The sequence below is a fragment of the Triticum dicoccoides genome, chromosome 1B (genome assembly GCF_002162155.2).
Source record: "Triticum dicoccoides isolate Atlit2015 ecotype Zavitan chromosome 1B, WEW_v2.0, whole genome shotgun sequence".
Taxonomy (NCBI): domain Eukaryota; kingdom Viridiplantae; phylum Streptophyta; class Magnoliopsida; order Poales; family Poaceae; genus Triticum; species Triticum dicoccoides.
In genome coordinates, this window is record NC_041381.1 from 578,757,359 (window position 1) to 578,771,642 (window position 14,284).

Sequence of the window (14,284 nt, forward strand, 5' to 3'; positions counted from 1 at the left end):
CTCCACATTTGCAAATAAGGCATTCCCTCGTTCATCCTTTTCTCCCACAAGATTAACTACTCATACAAATGCATCTTGATGTTCCGTGCAACGCATGGGCATCTTGCTAGTAGGGAGAAGGAGTTTGTGTGACACATATCTAGTTATATTAGGGGATAGGTAGATAGCATGTGTGCGAGGCATACTTAAAGCATCACGAAGATAAACAAACGGTGTGCATGCAAGTGCCGGAAAGAATGAAGCGAGAAACAATGTGTGTGTGTGTGTGTGTGTGTGAGAGAGAGAGAGAGAGAGAGCACGCAAAATCTCAAAACAAAAGGTGCTCGGCTAGAATCCCATTGTATGTATTCATATGGTTCCGGAACTCGAATTAACCTTAGGCATATGTGTGAGAGACATAATTATACTTTGAGACATTAGTGGCTGTGGGTGGGCGGAACTAAAGGGGTGGGCATGTTCGACAGAGAGAGCGTGTGTGTTTCTGTGTGAGAGACTTGTAGGACGGGGTAGAAAGATGAATTCTAACCTTGACGGAGGAAGAGAAATACGAAGTGTGCGTGTGTGATTCCGATGCCCACAGGGAAATGAGATATGTATGCGTGTGAGAGAGATTGCACAATTCATTCACGTATCACTATCTAGCGATCGTGGATGTGCATCGCTTGAACATAAATCAATATCTACTTTGTATCGTGGCCAAAGGTACAATAACGATTCAACGGTATAAAGATTGGACACTCACATATCACATTTTTTATCTAAATAAACCTTTTCAGTTGTGCATGCCAAAGTTACAGTGATGTTTCTTCAAACAACCAATGTAGCTATCATGTACATGCACCATTGTTACTCTTGCATTCAAATTCATTAGTCTTGGATGATTTAAGGTTCTATTATGAAGTAATATATGTAATATTCATATATGAATTCAACCGGTACGCAATTTATGAAATGGAGGCTATGTAATCATATGATGTAACACTTTTAAGTAGCGGACTACAATATCCATTTCATTTGTGGGACTACAATATCCATTTCTTTTTGTGCGCCTCTACACTAACACATCAATGCATTATGTTTAAAGTAAACTAGTGGACCCATTGCGCCAAATGGCGCAGAGACCCGCTGAATCCATGTCCGGATTGAAAAGAAAATCCATGGTTTAGTTGGTTTAGTTGTGGGCAAGCACATACATTAACAAATTTATCACCCTTTAATAAAAAAAGAAGATTGGTTTCTTGCTGTGTATAATAAGATGTACACATACATTTAAATTTCGCAGCATAAAATTTCAATGAAAACCATGTTGCACTAAAAATATGTGTATTTTTCAGTAATCTTACATTTGAGCAACCACACACAATAAGAATTTAGATCCCATGTATACAAAAAAATATGCATGCCAATTAAGAAGGCCTTTATTTTTTTTAGGTATTGCTTGCATCAATTTGTTTGTGTGTGTGTGTGTGTGTTCTGAAAAAAAGATGACCCGTTGCATCAAATGGCACAGATGCCCATTTAAACCATGAGCGTGCTTTGAAAAAATTGCATCTGTTAATAACTTCAGATTTGAGGGCATGTGTACCTCTTGATCCATTGCAGCAAACATGGTGTGTCTTAAAAAATTATATCTTTGTTGATAAAATTAGATTTTAGCAATAACTTGAGATATTTTTTTTACTATCAGAGTGATTTAGAACATCATTATATTTGACATACATAGCCTAGGCAAGTCTTTCAGCAGTAGGCGATTCCCTAAAGTTCGGTACAGAAATAGAGACCCAACAAAATATTTCAAGATTGTCTTAGCAGGTGTGGTCATCAATTCACAGCTTTGAGTTGGTATACAAAGAATAAATTGGATAGTTATAGGTTTTACAACAAAGATTAAAGAACCAGAATGTGCGTACAAAGTCAAGCAACCGGATGCCTCTTCTGACACACATAAAACAGATACATCATCTGCTACCATGCCTCATTCAAAGAAGAGATGCCTATAGAACAAAAACTAGATCGCCGACCTTGATGCTTTTTCCGGGTGGAAAGTGCCATCATGGAGATACTTATAAAGAAAAACATTAAGAACAAATGGCCTTCAGAAGAGTTCAAATAGTTTCCTAAAAAATAATTTGAACAACAAAGTGGCAAGACAAATGTACAACAGTGCAGACCCGACGAAAGCCTCACATACATGCATTGTGACAACTAACTAGTATACAACAGAAACATGCTTAAGAGAGTGAGGGACACAACTGGAAAATATATATTATGTGTAACATTACTAACCGATCTCACTACCATAGAGTATAATGAACAACCATATGTTAAGGATGTTTTCGGTCATACAAACCGCATTTCTGATCCCTTTTCCATTATATCTAAATAATATCGAGTGGAATTTTAAGTTTCTTGGAGAACCCATCGCCAAATGGTGTACCATTATCAAGAAAATTCGGATGAAGGATTGCCAATTCGGTAGAACATGTGTTTAATCTTATCCAAGTGTTTAAACCCCCTAAAGTGATCTCATACTTAATTCCGTATCTTCAAATATCATTCTGGATGGTAAGGAAAAAACAATGCATTAACCAAGGACCCTAGTAACATTTTAATTTATATTGAGGGCACTACGATATATATTCTCCCGTGGCAGCAATATAGAACATCATTCCTACTCCCTCCGTCCTTTAAAGAGTGTACTTCCAACTTTCTTGAAAAGTCAAACTTTTTTATATTTGACTGTGTTTATATAATAATACATCAACATTTATGCCATCAAATTAGTAGCATTAGATTCGTGATAAAATATACTTTCATCATATACCTATTTGATTTCACAAACATTGATATATTTTTGCACAAACTCGGTCAAACTTTGAAATAGTTTGACCCTCCAACAAAGTTGGAAGTACACTCTTTAAAGGATGGAGGGAGTATATAGTAGTTGTAGGCATCTTTTTTGCTTTTGATGCATGGATATTCTGATCTCATGATTCTTTGCAAATCTGTAGTAGTTGTAGGAACCTTCTTTGTTTTTAAATTAAAAAAGGAGAGTTAGCCGAGACAATACATCAAGTTTTGCAGCATAGCAATCCAAAGAAATCAGTAATGCCTATCTCAATCAAAGCCTTGTTTGGAAATACATAACCAGTGCTCTCATCTTGTTCACGAGCGAGCATGAAAAAAGTTTGGTATATGCTCATGCAAATGGAATAAAACTGGCTTGATAGAAGAAACAAACAAACCTATTATACTCCATGGATGTACTATACTATTGCTTTTCAGAGCCAAAATGATTGAAAGTAATGAAATAACACGAAAGTAAATCAGCGACATGATTTGGGACCAGAAAGATATAAAATCATTATACGAAAAGTGCCACACCAAATGTTTATTCAAGATAGAATAATCATGAGCAATGCATAATGAAGAAAGTAATTTCTTACAAAAACAACAGCCAGCTGAGCTGTGGACCATTCATGCTCCTGCAACTTGTAATAACACACTCAAGTTAATGGGATAAGCACACACATTATTTTCAGCGTAAAAAAAGACTTCGCTAAAGATGCAGCGGATATAAGCACAAATTTCTGGACGTAATATGATTTAACAGAAACAAAATCCATTGGATTTGTGGCACAAGTTTGATGACAACAGGTAAGATAGAAATGCACCAAGCGGCTTGCTTGGTAAGGTACCAACAAGAAATTACAATCAAAGAAATGCATATGGAACTATGGCTACTGTTTGTATTTCAGAAAGTTCTAAAGTAGCACAGCTTAAGACTTTTACCAACAGTTAAAGAAAATATGGCTACCAAACTCAATTAGAGCCCATACAGCTACCATATGACAATAGCTCAGAGCCATGTTTCACTTAATTATTTTGTTGAAAAAAATTAGTGCAGGACTTGTGGAGCATTTAGAAAGAATCCAAGAACAAAAGTACAAGGTACTTGGAAAGTTGGAATATAATACAACATAGGTGTGAAAGTACTATATGTGCTCAGTAGAAAAATACTTTTGAAAGTACACTGTTCCAACATGGAACGATAAATTTGATGAACTTGATGACAATCTAAAGCTGAAATCCTACCTTCATGACATATATGCAATTTTTATGGAATGCATTGAGGCATAACTACCCTGCCAGGAAAGAAACTCACACAATCAGGATCATTATACACTAAGAGGAAGGACCAAAGCAAAAAATGCAGTCAAATAAAAATATTAACACATAAAGCTCAATCAGCACCAAGAAAAGGGGTCAGCAAAAGATGTACAGCTGAACTGAACTGAATGTTATTGGGACTTTTCCATGAACCGCAAGCTATTCTTTTATTTGCCTGAAAAAATTACAGTGATGTTGTCTACACAACACAGATTACTCTTCCACCCTGATCAGCTCCTACATTACAATGAGCTAAATGGCACAAATACATCTATTTAACTATTACACCACTTCGAGTAAAACGGAAGGATGGCTCCTTAACTAATCAATGCAGGAAACTACTATCACAACATATTGAAAATCATCACCAGGCTGAATCTGTATTATTGGTTGGACTATAGAAAACGTGAAACATGGTTTGGTCTACTGTAATTGAACGACTGGGATTCCAACCATTGTGTGGGATGAATGATACAATTTTGGTAGGTAAGACTTTAGTTGACATGACCAAAGTGCTTAGGGATCTGGAAAAATTGTACTTTAGAAAACTAAAAAAGACCTCCATGCCAAAAATAACCTCTCATGAGGCACCAATGAGGATGATGAACTGCTCGTGATGGTGTTTAGATTGGATCTAGTGGTTCTGGAACTTGCAGCGGCTGGAATTGATTTCCGTCGACTCCCCTAGGGTTTTTGGAATATTGGGGTATTTATAGAGCAAAGAGGTTGTGCGGAAGGTCACCGAGGTGGGCACAACCCACCAGGGCGCGCCTGGGTCTCCAGGCACGCCCAGGTGTTTTGTGCTCACCTCGGGCCCCCTCTTCGGTACTTATTTGGCCCACTAGGTCTTCTGGTCCAAAAAATCCACAAAAAGTTTCGCTGCGTCTGGACTCTATTTGATATTGATTTCCTGTGATGTAAAAAATAAGCAGAAAACAACAACTGGCACTTGGAAGTATGTCAATAGGTTAGTCCCAAAAATGATATAAAGTTGCTATAAAATGATTGTAAAACATCCAAGAATGATAATATAACAACATAGAACAATCAAAAATTATAGATACGTTGGAGACGTATCAGTATGTATTTTTTCCAATAAGTCATTAGCTCACTCCATTGTTCCAGAGAACGGAGTTTTAGTTATCTTGCCCATGAGGCATGGTTCGCAAGTATCAAGTGATTCCAAAGTCCATCTGTATGGAGTTTCTTCATGCGCTTTACACCATTATGACCCAAACGGTAGTGCCGCAAATATGTTGCACTATCATTATCAACTTTGCATATTTTGGCATCAATGTTATGAATATGTGTATCACTATTATCGAGATTCAACAAGAATAGACCACCCTTCAAGGGTGCATGACCATAAAAGATATTACTCATATAAATAGAACAATCATTATTCTTTGATTTAAATGAATAACGTCTCGCACTAAACAAGATCCAGATATAATGTTCATCCTCAATGTTGGCACCAAACAGCAATTATTCAGGTCTAAAACTAATCTCAAAGGTAGATGTAGAGGTAGCGTGCCGACGGCGATCACATCGACCTTAGAACCATTTCCGACGCGCATCGTCACCTCGTCCTTAGCCAATCTTTGTTTAATCTATAGCTCCTGTTTCGAGTTACAAATATGAGCAACCGAACCAGTATGAAATACCCAGGCGCTACTACGAGCATTAGTAAGGTACACACCAGTAACATGTATATCAAATATACCTTTGTTCACTTTTCCATCCTTCTTATCCGCCAAATACTTGGGGCAGTTCCACTTCCAGTGACCAGTCCCTTTGTAGTAGAAGTACTCAGTTTCAGGCTTGGGTCCAGCTTTGGGCTTCTTCCCAGGAGTGGCAACTTGCTTGTCATTCTTCTTGAAGTTCCCTTTCTTTCCCTTGCCCTTTTTCTTGAAAGTAGTGGTCTTGTTAACCATCAAACTTGATGCTCCTTCCTGATTTCTACCTCTGCGGCTTTTAAGCATTTCGAAGAGCTCGGGAATTGTTTTGTTCATCGCTTGTATATTATAGTTCATCACGAAGCCTTAGTAGCTTGGTGGCAGTGATTGAAGAACTTTGTCAATGACACAATCAACTGGAAGATCAACTCCCAGCTGAGTCAAGTGATTATAATACCTAGAAAATTTGAGTATGTGTTCATTGACAAAACTGTTCTCCTCCATCTTGCAGCTATAGAACTTGTTGGAGACTTCATATCTCTCAACCCGGGCATTTGCTTGAAATTTAACTTCAACTCTTCGAACATCTCATATGCTCCATGACGTTCAAAACGTCTTTGAAGTCCCAGTTCTAAGCCGTAAAGCATGGAACACTGAACTATCAAGTAGTCATCAGATCGAGCTTGCCAAACATTCAAAACATCAGCTCCTGCTCCTGCAGCAGGCCTTTCACCTAGCGGTGCATCAAGGACATAATTCTTCTGTGCAGCAATGAGGATAATCCTCAAGTTACGGACCCAGTCCGTGTAGTTGCTACCATCATCTTTCAACTTAGCTTTCTCTAGGAACGCATTAAAATCAGGGGAACGGTAGCTCGGGCCATTGATCTACAACATAGATATGCAAAACTGTAAGACTAAATTCATGATAAATTAAGTTCAGTTAATCAAATTACTTAAGAACTCCCACTTAACTAGACATCCCTCAAGTCATCTAAGTAATACGTGATCCAAATCAACTAACCCATGTCTGATCATCACGTGAGATGGGGTAGTCATCAATGGTGAACATCTCGATGTTGATCATATCTAATATATGATTCACGTTGGACATTTCAGTCTCCAGTGTTCAGAGGCCATGTCTGTACATGCTAGGCTCGTCAAGTTTAAGCCAAGTATTTTGCATGTGGAAAAAATGTCTTACACCCGTTGTATGTGAACATAGAGTCTATCATACCTGATCATCACGTTGTGTCTCAAAATGACGAACTATAGCAATGGTTCATACTGAGGTAGAACACTTTTACCTTGAAGTTTAGTGAAGGGATCATCTTATAATGATACCGCCGTACTAAGCAAAATAAGATGCATAAAAGATAAACATCACATGCAATCAAAATATGTGACATGATATGGTCATCATCATCTTGTGCTTTTGATCTCCATCTCCAAAGCATCATCATGATCTCCATTGTCACCGGCTCGACACCTTGATCTCCATCCTTGCGTCGCGGTTGTCTCAACAACTATTGCTTCAACTATCGCTAACGCATAGTGATAAAGTAAATCAATTACATGGCGTTTGCATTTCATACAATAAAGAGACAACCATAAGGCTCCTGTCGGTTCCGGATAACTTACAAAACATGATCATCTCATACAACAACGTATATCATATCATGTCTTCACCATATCACATCACAACATACCCTGCAAAAACAAGTTAGACGTCCTCTACTTTGTTGTTGCAAGTTTTACGTGGCTACTAAGGGCTTCTAGCAAGAACAGTTCTTACCTACGACAAAAACCACAATGATGATTCGTCAAGTATGTTGTTTTAACCTTCTTCAAGGACCGACTATAGTCAAAATCGATTCAACTAAAGTAGGAGAAATAGACACCCGCCACCCACCTTTATGCAAAACTAGTTGCATGTCTGTCGGTGGAACCGGTCTCATGTGTGAGGGCATGTAAGGTTGGTCCGGTCGGCTTCATTCCACAATACCGTCGAATCAAAATAAGACGTTAGTCGTAAGAAGTACCGCCCACAACTCTTTGTGTTCTACTCATCCATATCATCTATGCATAGACCTGGCTCATGATGCCACTGTTGGGAATCGTTGCAAGGAAAACAAAAAAAATCTACGCACACGCAATGATCTATACATGGAGATGCATAGCAACGAGGGGGAGAGTGTGTCTACATACCCTCAAAGATCGTAAGCGGAAGCGTTTCACAACGCGGTTGATGTAGTCAAACTTTTTCGTGCTTCAATCGATCAAGTACCGAACGCACGGTACCTCCGTGTTCTGCGCATGTTCAGCTCGGTGACATCCCTCGCCTTCTTGATCCAGCAAGACGTCGAGGTAGTAGCTCAGTTCTGTCAGCACGAAGGCGTGGTGACGGTGATGGTGAAGTGATCTCCGCAGGACTTCGCCTAAGCACTACGAAAATATGATTGAGGGTGTAAACGGTGGAGGAGGGCATCGCGCACGGCTAACAATTGATCTGTATTGTGCTAGGCGCCCCCTCCCACATATATATAGGTGGGAGGCACGGAGGATCAGCCATAAGAGGCGCCCAGGTAGGAGGAATCCTACTTGGAGTCCCTCCCAAGCCGCGCCCCCCTGCCATATATAACCGAGGGGAAGGAAAGATGGGGGAGGGAAGGAAGTGGGAATCCCAATCCACAGTTTCCTTTCCCTTCCCCTCTTTCCTTCTCCTCCTAGGTCGGCCTGCTATGGGGGGTGCACCAGCCCCTTGTGGCTGGTGCGTTCCCTCTCTTGGCCCATAAGGCCCATATCTTTGCCGGGGGTGCCCGAAACTCCTTTCCGGTGACCCAATAAGCACCTAGTACCCTCCAAAATACTTTCGGTGTCCGAATATCATCGTCCTATATATCAATCTTTATCTCTCGACAATTTCGAGACTCCTCATCATGTACGTGATCTCATACGGGACTCCGAAAAACATTCAGTCACCAAATCACATGACTCATATAATACTATATCGTCAATGAACGTGCAGACCCTACGGGTTCGAGAACTATGTAGACATGACCGACACACCTCTCTGGTCAATAACCAATAGCGAAACCTGGATGCACATATTGGCTCCTATATATTCTATGAAGATCTTTATTGGTCGAATTGTTATGACAACATACGTAATTCACTTTGTCCAACGATATGTTACTTGCCCGAGATTTGATCATCGGTATCTTCAAACCTAGTTCAATCTTGTTACCGGAAAGTCCTTTTACTCGTTCCATAATACATCACCTTGTGACCAACTCCTTAGTCCTTTGCTTGCAAGCTTATGATGTGTATTACCGAGAGGGCCCAGAGATACCTCTCCGATACTCGAAGTGACAAATCCTAACCTCGATCTATGCCAACTCAACAAACACCTTCGGAGATACCTGTAGATCATCTTTATGATCACCCAGTTACATTGTGATGTTTGATACCACACAAGGTATTCCTCTGGTATTCGGGAGTTGCATAATCTCATAATTGAAGGAATATGTATTTGACATGAAGAAAGCAATACCAATAAAACTGAACAATCATTATGTTAAGCTAACAGATGGGTCTTGTCCATCACATCATTCTCCTAATGATGTGATCCCGTTATCAAATGACAATACATGTCCATGCTTAGGAAAACTTAATCATTTTTTATCAACGAGCTAGTCTAGTAGAGGCTTACTAGGGACACGGTGTTTGTTTATGTATTCACACATGTATTTAAGTTTCGATCAATACAATTCTAGCATGAATAATAAATCTTTATCATGAATAAGGAAATATAAAATAACAACTTTATTATTGCCTCTTGGGCATATTTTCTTCAACAGAATCTATACGTATATTTTTTTCTTAGGGCAGTTGCGTGTGAACTACTACATGACGCTAGTTGCGTCAAATAGCGTGTGAGACACACAATAGTTCGCGTCTGGGTTAGCCCACTGGCAGGCACTGAAATGACCTATATTTGCAATGCACGAGTAATAATCCAAAAAAAACAAAGTGTTGAACGATCGAACACATGATCTTAAAGACCCGATTACGTATCGCTAGCCACGACAACAAATGCCTATTGCTAACCAATGGCTAGCGCAAATATTAAAGAACATAGTACAACCCTAAGATTTAAAACATTTTAAAAAAAATACAAAATATGAATTGTCGGATATTCTTGAAAACGTGAACATTTATTCAAATTACGAACAATATCTTTAATATTCCGTCCATTTCAGAAGAAAAAAACTGAACAAAATTTGAACCAACATCATTTTTTGAAGACAAGAACCCTTTACGAAGACCCGCACATTTTTTTAATTTGTGACAGACTTTTGAAAACGGAACATGTTTTGAAGATTCTGAACAATTTTATAAAATGTGTTTTTGAAGACGGACATTATTTTAAATATGTGAACATTTTACTGAAAAAAAGGATATTCAAAATTTCTAATAATTTTTAAAGCAAATGTTTTTAAATCACAAACAATGTTTCAAATATTTCTGAATTTGAAAATCAATCAGAAAGAGAAAATAAAATGTTCCAAACGTTTTTGAAAACGGGTAGACAATATTCTAATTCAGAAAATTCGAAAATTTCATAAAAATTTAAAATTGTGAACTTTTTAGAAATTTGGAATTACAAAATAAGGTAAAACTAAAAATAAAACTGAACATAAAAAAACGGGCCGGCCCAGTGTAGGGCGCCCCGTGCGAATTCCGACTATCTACAGTTCATGGCGAGAAATAGGCTTTTTACAGCTACATGGGCAGGCAAATAAGTGGGCTGCCTTCGCTGGGCCATAACGTGTGCGGGCCGAGTACAAAATTCTGGATTGCTAAAAAAACAGACGGATGAACAAAAATTTAGTACCACCTCGAATAGAATAATAAATTTTCACGGTGAATGGATGAAAAAATTAGAGAAACGCATGTTGCTTTATTAGTAGGTATAGATATAGATATAGATAAAATGTGTTTTTGAACACGGACATTATTTCGCATCTGTGAACACTTTACTAAAAAGGGGATATTTAAAATTTCTAATAATTTTTAAAGAACATGTTTTTTAAATCACAAACAATGTTTCAAATATTTCTGAAATTTAAAAAATCAGAAAGAGAAAATAAAATGTTCAAAGGGGAAGACAATATTGTAATTCAAACATTTTTCGAAACTTCTATAAAACTTTCAAATTATGAACTTTTTTAAAATTTTGGAATTACGAAATCAGGTAAAAATAAAAATTAACCTGAACGGAAAAACAAAATGGGCCGGCCCAGTGTAGGCCGCCCCGTGCGAACTCCGACTATCTACCGTTCATGGCGAGAAATTGGCTTTTTACAGCTACATGGGCAGGCAAAAAAGTGGGCTGGCTTCGCTGGGCCATAACGTGTGCGGGCCGAGTACAAAATTCTGGATTGCTAAAAAACGGACGGATGAACAAAAATTTAGTACCACCTCGAATAGAATAATATAAAAATTTCACGGTGAACGGATGAAAAAATTAGAGAAACGCACCTTGCTTTATTTATTATTATAGTAGGTAGGTATAGATGTAGATATAGATTTCGAAAAATAATAAATTTAGCTAGTTTTACAAAAATCTTAGTGGGTATTCAAAAACAAATTAAAAAATTCAATGTATTTCGAGAAAAGTCTCATTATGCATCTTTAAAATGTTAATAGTTTCAAAAAGGTTAAACTTATGTTGAAAAAATTGTTGATCGCATATCTCAAATATTTGCATAGTGTTTAAGAAAATTTCATAGCTTATTTAAAGAAGGCTCACTGTCTATTTTTCAAAGAGTTAGCAAGCACTCATCAAATGTTAAACGTATATTTAATAATGTTCATAGGTTATATTTTGAAATATTTCATTGTCTCTAAATTAAATTAATTGTGTGTTACAGAATTGTTCATCACATTCAAAAAATGCACATAGAGTTCAAAAAATGTTCATAGTGTTTTGTTTTATAAAAATTCTCAGGTATTCGAAGAAATGTTCAGCATACATGATGAATTTCTGAAGAAAATTTAAACAGTTTTTAAATACTATGAACAGTTTTTGGATACACAGAGAAGAATTTCTAATAGATGATTCATTTTTAGGAAATTTATGGGTTTTTTTAATACACGATGAATAATTTCTAGATACACATAAAAACTAATACATGCCAAATATTTATGAAATATGTGTTGAGTATGTTTCTGAAATAGGCTATCAACCTTTTAAAGTTATATTGTACACGACAAACCACAATTAATACACGGTCACCATATTTTTAAATATGTGTCAGAACTATTTTAAAAAAAACTCGATGAACATTTTTAGCATATGTGATGAACATTTTTGTAATAACACAATGAATATTTTTATAGGTGGTGAACAAAAACATAAGAAAAGAAAAGGAAATAAAATACGCAGTAGGTGCCTAAAAATAAAAGGAAAAGAAAAGGTAAACAAAAACGAAAAGAAAATCATAAAAAAATAGAAAACAGCTAGAAAACCATATTAAAAACAATAAAAAACAATAAAAAATGTCGGGAAGCGCTGTTCGCCTCGCTCACTGCTCAGTCGGTCCATCTCATGTCTCCATCTGGAGAGTGGACGCTAGGTCTCGTAGTAAGCGAGATATAGCATCCATGATTTTCTGCAGCATCGAAAGATATTAGCATGGGGTGTGTCATGGATAGCCCAATATAATGGGATGAATTAGATGGCCCAGGCCCATCACTCATCAAACCTTACAAGGCCATCCTTAAATAAATTTTAAATTACACATATGTTTTTGGGGAAATTGACGATGTCTTCCTCCTCCACTTGGTGGCGCACGCACTACGAGCAAAAGTCAGTGTCGTCTGTTGGCAGGAAGCGAGAGGAACATTGTTGACACATTGTTCGGGAGGTCGCTGATATGAAACAACTAACATCGGCGACAACGATCTGAAAAACAAATTAGCATCCTAGAGAAGAACACAGTGAACTGAATGACTGTTGCAAATCCAACTATAAATATCAGCGAGACTTAACCTCGAGGGCTCCTCGATGATGCTAGAGGTAGTCGAGCATCGACGAATGAGTTAAAGAATCGCCATGTACCCCACCTGAAGACGCTTTCGAAGACCACATGCATCACAACCAGATCAGCCACTCTAGAAGAGCAGCAACCAGGCGACCCCAAACTCTCCTCTCTGTCACTGATGGGGTGGGCCAGAGTCAAGGAAACTTTCTTGAACCGCATGGTGCCGTCATCGCCATCAAAGTGTCGCCGCCGGTGAACCAAACTCCAACTACAAGAGACCTAACTTCAGCGCAACACAGATCCAGGGTTCCCAACCATTTCCCATCGTCGGAGCAACAATCATAACATGAGGGGACTCATTTCCTATTCGACAATGATAGGCGGAGCTATGGTAGTTGTCTAGAGTTTCTAGAGAGGGAGGCAGTTGGGTACGCATCCTCCAGATACCTATGATAGAACTTGTAAGTGACTATTTTACAAGTATAATCTTTGTCCTCTTCCTTTTACATGTCCACCATATTTACATTAGAGGCTTTTTCTTGTTTGGAGAGTTTGGTCTGGTCAAGCAAAAGAATGGCGAATGATGTCGTTGGAGATGGCCTAATGTCGGTCTACATATTTATTTTCTACAGAAATGATTCTCTACGGCCGACCGGCTACAGTTTCAGCCGGTTGGATCCACGCAACACTGAGGCCATGTACCTTATCCATTCGCGAGGGCTCCTCCACTCGTTTTCTCCACCTCACGCATCGCCATCTTCTCTCTTCTCTTTTTTGCAAACTCCACCCAAGCAGGCTCATGGCACCGTCGTGAGCTGTTCCAAACACCACAGTCGCCTCATTGCCACGACCGCAAGGTCCTTACCTCCCGCCACTGGCTCGGGCGGACCAGAAGCCACTGGTACAACTGTGTGTCACAAATGCTAGAACCGTCTGAAGCCGGAGCTAGAACCAGCAGATGGGGTTGTTGCTAGTGTCGGAGCTTCAAGCCCATTCCTGGACGGGCTAAATACAAGGAAACAACATATGGAACGATGTTCCAAGGCCTATAAGTAAAAAAAATGCTCAAATGTTAAAATGTTGGGCAGGCCACGGCCCATTCGGCCTTGGTCGAACCAACAGATGGGTTTGCTGGAATCGACTGAAGGCGGAGTTGGAACCAACACCTGCTTTTGTTGCAAGGATTGGAGTGTTTTCGGCGGCGGTGATGGGCAAAAAAATCCTGATTTGTTGCAAACGGCAACCACAAAAGCTACTGCCGGTGAGTTTTTTCTTCATCAATGGCGATGGGATGGGATCCTGAATTGTTACGACCAACAACCGCAAAAGCTACTACGGACGATTTTTTTTTGCTTCAATGGCGAGGGGCGGAAGTACCGATTAGGAGACG